The sequence below is a fragment of the Lactuca sativa genome, chromosome 5 (assembly GCF_002870075.4).
Source record: "Lactuca sativa cultivar Salinas chromosome 5, Lsat_Salinas_v11, whole genome shotgun sequence".
NCBI classification, from domain to species: domain Eukaryota; kingdom Viridiplantae; phylum Streptophyta; class Magnoliopsida; order Asterales; family Asteraceae; genus Lactuca; species Lactuca sativa.
Genome location: NC_056627.2, coordinates 13,403,407 through 13,411,964, shown reverse-complemented (window position 1 = coordinate 13,411,964; position 8,558 = coordinate 13,403,407). Strand labels below are relative to the sequence as shown.

The following is an 8,558-nucleotide window of genomic DNA, read 5'->3' as shown; positions in this document are numbered from 1 at the left end:
CTTGAAGCCATCGTCGATCAAAGCATAACCACCATCACCAAAAGCCACCGCCGGTAACATCACCACCACCACTTGAAGCCGATAGAAGGGAGATGAAGAGATACATTTAGAGAGGAAGAGTGACAGAAGTAGATCGGAGCTAGAAATTCGAGAATACGAAGGACTCCCTTTATCTCTCTCTCTCTCCCTATGTCGTTGAAGCTTGGTGAACAGATCTGGGAAACGGAGAAGATGATGGGTGGCAGTTGCATATGGAGGTCTCCGGTGATGAATGCCACCTGCCTGAAAACCTCGATGAAGATGAAGATAGTGGCGGTGATGAATGTCTCCATAGCTTGAAGCCAAAAACGGAAATGAGAAGGGCGGTGACCTGGGGTTTTGACTAAATGGTTTTTAGATCAGAGGGTTCATCTCCATTGCGGCTGAAGATTTGTAAACGTAAAGCCACCTCTATCGTCGAGGATTTGTCCATCTTCACCGGGGGGACCACTGCCGACCCCAATGCCGCCAACGATTTCTAGCTTTGTTGTGACGATGATGACATCTCTAGGGGTTTTGCGAAGAGGTACAACTCCGTTGAAACAAAGGTTTTTTGAGGAAGAAGATTAGAGAGAGACAGAGAGATCCATAGATGCGAAGAAGATCAGGTGCAGATTCGCCTATAATTATCTTATGCATTCCACACTCTATCTGATTGTTCTTATGGGTTGAAATCTCTAGTTGTTCTTGATTTTGAGGTTGTAGATTAAAAATGTAATGTTTTATTTGCCAGATCAGGAAAAATATGTTTGTATTCATTAGATAATCATAGTTTTCTTGAGTTTCAATTTATGTTGTTGTGGTGTTGGTGGTGATCGATGGCAGTAACGGTTATCAGTGAGTAACGGCGGTGGTAGTAGTGGTTTTGATGGCCGACGGTGGTGGTGATAGCATAACCGGTAGTGGTATGAGAGAGAGGGGGAGGGGTGGGGTAGGGATTGGAGTAGTAGTTTATTTTTTGTTTTATTTTTAATTATGAAAATTGTAAAATATATTTAAATAAATAAATAAAAACTGAAAAAGCAAAAAGTAAGGGCAAAATCGTCATTATAAAAAAGTCTAAAGCAAATTGGACCAAACTCGAAACAAAATGAAAAGTTTGGACCTCTGGTGCTAGTCCAAACATTTTTGGACTGAAATGACAATTTTCAGCTAACCATAGGGACCAATTATGCAGTTTTGTCTATTAAAAACTAATATATAGTTACATATTATACCTTGCACAGAAAAAACAACTAGATAAAAGTTTTATACCCATCCAACCAAATTAACCACAATGCTAGAGTTTCTATTAGTGATTCAAAAATAAGATCATGTAATAATCTTATCAAAAATAGATTGATTTTTGGTTTTTGAGAACTAACAATCCACTCATTAGACTATTGTATTAGGCTAGTGGGAATTAACATTGTATTATAACATCAAAAAGTGTCATTTAAATGCAAGACCACCTCCAAGCACTACAAGAAAATTCCTTATTAGTTACTCCTTAAAATTTAGTCACTGAAAGCATCTTTTAGTCACCCAAGTTAAGTGGTCATTGAATTTTAGTAATCCTATAAATTTAAAGATCAATTCTATATGGTGATCACTAACTCGGTCACTAAATTGGAAAAAAAATTCAACTATTTTTGTTTCATATCATCACAACTATTTAGTGACTAAAATAATGGTCACTATGTTAACTATATAGTGACTAAAAATAATGGTCATTGTGTTAGAAACTTAGTAACAAAAAAGTAGTCGCTGTATTGGTGGTTTAGTGACCAAAAATAATGGTCACTGACTACTCTTATTCAAAACTATACAATACTATTTTTTTATTATTGAAAACTACTAATTAGTGACCACACTCAATAGTTGTCATTGAATATATATATATATATATATATATATATATATACATATATATATATATATATATATATATATACATATATAGATGAGTTCTATGGAAAACAAATAAGTAGGGCAACATCTACCGGAACCAATAATCAAATGACACGTGTCCATTCTTTCTTCACAAGTAATGTATTGTGGAAGTTATTGTGTGTGTTGTCATGTTTTCATTGGTTCAAATATATGTTGCCCTAATCATTCATTTTCCATATAACTCTTCCATATATATATATATATATATATATATATATATATATATATATATATATATATATTATTTTTCAATTAATAAAAATTAAAATATTTTTAATTAATATTTTTTATTTGAAAATAACTACAGCTTTATATTCGTTTTACACCAGATTAATTGTTTTATTATTATAAATAAGGTAGACTAATTTTGATTACAGATTGCTTTTGCCCTAAATCGATACACCAACAATCTCCAATTCAACACCATCGTGTCGGCCCATCGTCGTCGGACCATCGTTGCTCGTCCATCGTTGTCGGTCCATTGTCGTCGGTCAATTGTCGCTCCACACTCTCCCATTGACGTGCCTCTGTTCTCCGCTTGAAGTCAAATGGGTACTCCATACCTTTTCTCCGCTCTGACCATCAATGAAGCTAAATCTATTGCTCTCATATCACATACATCACTTTCTTGCTAATCAATTGTTCAATTGCTAATCAATCAGCTTCATCATTACAAAACGAATAAAATTTATATCAGTCCGATATCGCATGATTCAGTGATCAAATCACAAAGGATGACGTTAGGGTTTATGCAGCTGTTTTAGATAGACCAAGTGCCGATTTGTACCCCACTACTAGTAAGTGGTACGAGTGTGTTGCTACACAAGGTGTGTTTCACATTCCCTTTTGCTTTAAGTTTTTGATATATCTTTTTCCAAACTTAATGAGTTTTGATCCATGTGGATGTTTCAGGAAACTGAAGCTAAAACTGAAGATGATGATCACCTTGATCTCTTTGCTGATGAGACTGAAGAGGAAAAGAAGGCGACTAAAGCGAGGGATCAAGCAAAAGCTTTAAAAAAAAAAGAAAGAGGGTGAGTTTGGTCACTTTGTTTTATTCTATTTATTTTCTTTCTCTTTTAGCAACTCTATGATTACATGTATTATTTAGGTGAGAAATCATTTGTTCTTATGGATGTAAGGCCATGTGATGATGAGACAGACATGAAGAAGTTGGAGGAGGCTGTTTTGCAGTGTTGAACTAGAAGGCCTTCATTGGGGAGAATGTATGGTTTTATTATTATATCAATGTCATTGAAATAAAAATAAGTAATAAAAATACACTGCTATAAATTTAATTGGTTGTGTTGCATTTGATTTTTTTGTAGCAAAACATGTGCTAATTGGTTATGGGATAAAGAAGATGACGATCATGTTGACCATCGCTGATTATCTTGTTTCAGTGGATGATATGATAGAGGATCGACTTACAGCTAAGTCCATCAATGAGTATGTGCAGAGTTGTGACATTGTTGCATTTAACAAGATATAATGCAGCCACACGTTTTGGTTTTCTATCATCTTGTTTCATGTTAGTATTGTATTTGAAACTAATCATACTGCATGGTAAGGATTTTTTGGAATTACTAAAGACGCCATTTCCAGTTATCTCAATTACAGTCATCAACTGAATTTACTTTTAATCCACATTGATCTTTATATGTTTTTTTTTTGAAATATTGGTTAAAATATATGAATTTAGTTTTTAAAAAATGACATTTAATTTTCATATTGTAAATGTGAAGATTTATTTGATTATTGTTGTTGTATAGTAAAGATTTATATCATTTTCTTTTTCTTTTATCTTATTGGATATTGTTATATTTCATTTTAAAAATGACATTTAATATTTCTATAATTTCTTAATTATTAACCTTTTGTTGTCTAATAGGATAAATCAGTGACGACCTGTTATAGCCACTAATTAGATAAACTAGTGACCAGTTTCTATGGCCACTAATCGGATAAAATAGTGACGACTTTTATTGGTCACGAAGTAGATAAAATAGTGACGACTTTCATTGATTAGTGACAACATTTAGCGACGAAGCGGGCCGTCACAGATTTAGTGACGAGTATATTTTAGTCACTATTTAGTGACCATGTTTATATTTGGTCACTAATTTATTTTATGACGGACCTATAGTGACGAAAAGTGAACTGAAATTTTGGTCACTAAATCATTTAGTGACGATTCATTATATTGTTAGTGACCATTTCGTTTTGGTCACTAATTGACATTTTTTTTGAAGTGGCATTATAACAAAATAGTGAGGAAATTGGCCACTATTATAAAACCAAATAATTTCCATTTCATTATTTTCTTTGAGTTTTTTAATAATTATAGAAACAAATACAATTTTATATACCATGCTATTTAAATAATACATAATATTTAAATTAACCATAACATTTAAATTTAAAAAACCGTAACAAGACCAAAACAATACGACAAATTTAAAACATAAAATGATAGTCCTAATTGTCCAAATATTTTTACGAATCTTCATCTTCATCACTCGTAGCACTTCCGCATCTTTGGGCGCCAAACCTTCATCGCAAGGCCTAAAAATCGCTAACTCGCTCGTCATATCTTTTTGATCGCGTCACTCATTCTCCTCCTGTGCTTGCCTACGATGGAAATCCAAGTGCTCATGTCGTAAATCATTTTTCATTTTTTTCTTTTTGTAGTAAACTGTGTTCCTAGAACTTTGTTTCAATTTTCACCATACGTCTAACTTTTTTTTGTCATGACCTATCGCTCGTTGTGGAGAGGAGATCTCTTTAACGTTGTTTGAAATTTTATCGGTGTCGGGGTTAAGGTTGATCGGAGCGTGCGTCGGAAACGTCGACCAAAACTCGAATTTCGAGACCTCTTCGATTGAACCTCTGTCGATGTTGGAGTGGTAGTCCATTTTGGATCTCTTCTCAATATCTCCCATGATTTATCAAACTTAAAGACATAACCCATCTTGACTCAATATTCTTCTTTTGATGATTTTAACAAATCAAAGTTGTTGCAAACACTCTACTTTTCGAAACAAAGCTTGTTGTAGCTACCATTGAACTTTGTGCACCTCCTATTCATTTGAGTCAATTACTACTAAGCATATCACAATTGCGGTATGTTTTTTTCTTCGAGATATCATGAAATTCGGTGAGCACCGCTTCCCAATAAGCACCTTTCTTCATACCATTTTTGTGACTTTCATTTTTCAAATTCCCACACCACGCCACCGCTAAGTGTACTCCTCCTCCGATGTCTAACATTGTGGAATTTCTTCATTTTCTGTCATAGCTGCTTTAACTTTCCATTTCTTCCTAATACCCTTTGTTTGCGTTTCGGTAATGATTTCTATCGATGGTTATGTGGGTGGTAGTTAGTTGGCTGTTTGCGTTTGGACATTTGGCATCGAAGAAAAATTATCGAAAAGTTTTGTTGTAAATTTAGGTTTTGGCCATAAAGATTTTGTTGAATGTAGGGTGAGAAAGGAAATTGGATCGGAGGTGAAGTGGGATTGAAATAAGTTCCTTGGTATGGTATTTATTGCGAAATTTTATAGTTTAATAGTGTAACACCTCACAATTTAAAGACAAAATATTTTTGTTTTCGTATTAAATAAACCATCAATCAAACATGTTTACAAAATGATAAAGGAAAATCAGGGTATGTCGATCAATCATCCCAAAAACATCAGAGTCAAATAAGTGAAAAGTCATGGCATGTGCCATGTGATCATCCCGAGATCTTCCCCTTCGATCCGAAAGTACATAAAATATAAACTAAAAACTGTAAGCACAAAGCTTAGTGAGTTCCCCAAAATACCACAGACCATGCATATCTGCCAGCTCAAGGCTGTGTCGGGTCTATTTCACCCCGGGTCTATTTGAACTTGTATGTTAACACAGGGTTGTACCGGGTCTATTTCACACCATATATATATATATATATATATATATATATATATATATATATATATAGAAAACAGGCACACATGCATATAACACATATAGTAGGAGCCACAAAGACTACAAGTACATAACATATCCTCGTGTCCGACAGCATAGTGAGCAAACTCACCTCATTCTGCTATCAATCAAACAAATGATTGGGTTGTTGAACTGGAAAATCCCCGTGCTAATCAATCAAATAAAACCCCAATTAATAATTGGGCCATAAACCATAACTAAGAATCTAGTTCATTTATCCAACACCTATGGTAAATGACCATTTTGGCCTTTCCTCATGTGGCCCAATAACCAAGGACAAACCCAATGGCACTAAAAGCCCAATACGACCCAAATTCCTAAATGATACCCAAATCCCACTATGGTCCCAAGCCCAAGAAGTCCCAAAGCCTAACAATGAGCCAAAGTTAGAAAGACTAGTGGATCAACAAGGCCCAAAACCCTTATAGTCCAAAATGGCCCAAACCACAATTCCCAAGACCAGGCCAGGTACGTTGCGTATACCAGACGTATGCCTGACATAGTAGGTCACATGCATGATCGAGGACTCGGACGCGTATGCACGACGTACACTTGCGCACGCCCAACGTTCACGACCATTAAGCAATTTTCCTTAAGTACTTAATGTTTGCATTCCAAACGTCCAAATTACAGATACATGCCTTGTGGAACATCTTAATACATAAAGTCCTTAACTTGGAACCTTTGCATGGCTCGAATGATCCCAAACCCAAGATTAAGCATTCTACTTCCACCAAATAGACATAAAAACATACATGGTTGACCAACAACCATCAAGATGCTAACTTTATGGACTTGGTGATGGGTTTTGAACATTCTAACACTCCTATGGTGTACATGCAACCCTATAAACCTTGGATCTATCTTCTCTCTATTATACATGCAAATATTAAATATTCCAAGGTTTCATCCTAACTAGCATATTATGAAGCACCTATACTACAAAGTTCTAGTTAGATGACATACATGTTGATGTAGCTTGATGTCCTTAAGCTTTAGAGCTTAGCCCCAATAGTGCGGAAGCCCCAAGTAGAATCAAAAATCACCAAAAACACCTTGGAAAAACTTGAGAGAATATGTATGCACACTAAAATCAGCCCACTCTTATGTCCTCACACACCAGTGCCATTTCTAGTGCCAAAGGCCCCTTTATATAGTATGGAGGATTAGGGTTACATCCATGTAAACGCTAATACCCATGACCTTTCATTTCATAGGATCCATGGGTTATAGCACCATGGACTATCCATGATAGCTTAGCCAACCTAAATGAACTTGGCCCATTCCATATATATATATATATATATATATATATATATATATATATATATATATATATACAAGAGTCCATATTTAATTAGTTCCTTTTGATCACTTAATTAATTCTAAATTAATTCTTGATCAATACTAATTAAATAATATGATTCCATATTAATATATTAGAACTTATAATATATTAATATTAATCATAAATATACTATTCTCAAAAGACTATCCATATAAATTGTGTCGGTGAAGTGCAACCCAAATGGACCATGCCGGGTCGGGTCAAGTACATACAAAATATAGTTATGCACTTAGACATTAATCCAACAGTCTCCCACTTGGATAAGTCTAAAACTATTATTGAGCATGACTTCAAAACCTAACTGACAATCATAGCTCTTAAAGCCGCTGTCGAACTCTGACCTTGTCAACAAACTCTGACCTTTGTCAATGACTTATCCATTAGATAAGGGATCATATATTCCTCCATTCTAGATATCATATGGACTGAGACATGGATTATAATCATTCTCTTAGTCTATTTGTTGATTCTTGATTTGGGATTTATGATGACTGACTGATTGAACAAATCAAATCATTCCTGGCTTGGCCAAGCACTCACACGTGTCATCGCTAAATCATCGATGGGCCCACAGACATTGCTTTTATCTCGAAGGTAAAAGGAATGGATAAACTTCGACTCATATGGCTTGTTCTACTACTTGTCGAATCATACACAAAGGCACGTTTTATAACATCGAGTTACCGAATGCGTTTTTGTGCAATCAATGTACAACCAACTCATAGTAACAACTCATATCTCTAGGTTTGAAGAATATAAGATGTTATCGTCTCATGATCACTCGTGATAAAATCCATGAAGTGATTCAAATGAGCGTGGGTTGAATCCAATACTCAGAACTTATGAGCACTCATGAGTATTGTAGCACAACTTTGTCCACCAACTTGGACCTCTACAAGCCAACCCATGACAGTCTTGACTCATATCTACTTCCAACATATGATCGACTATGGATGGTTTGAATAACTTAGTCATTCCGGAAGAATAACCTAGTTATTATGGAAGTCAAAAAATGCGAAGTGAAACACAAGAATAGATGAATCAAATATGGTATCAAACCCTATGAATATAAATAAAACACTTTCTATTTATCACCATACTGATTACTCATTATTCAGTGTTCCGACTTTATCAACTTTATACTTGAATTAAAAAACTAGGTGTCCCATGCTCCAAGCATGTACACTGTGTTTTCTAAACAAAAGCTTTGACATACACCAAGTATGAACTCTATGTTTGTCTATGATCC

The 8,558-nt window shown here is 34.8% G+C and overlaps 1 pseudogene; it reads left to right on the top strand.

The window, feature by feature from the left end:
* Positions 1-251: 251 nt before the first annotated feature.
* On the top strand, positions 252-3,463 carry LOC111889652 (elongation factor 1-beta 2-like; annotated as a pseudogene).
* The last annotated feature ends 5,095 nt before the right edge of the window (positions 3,464-8,558 follow it).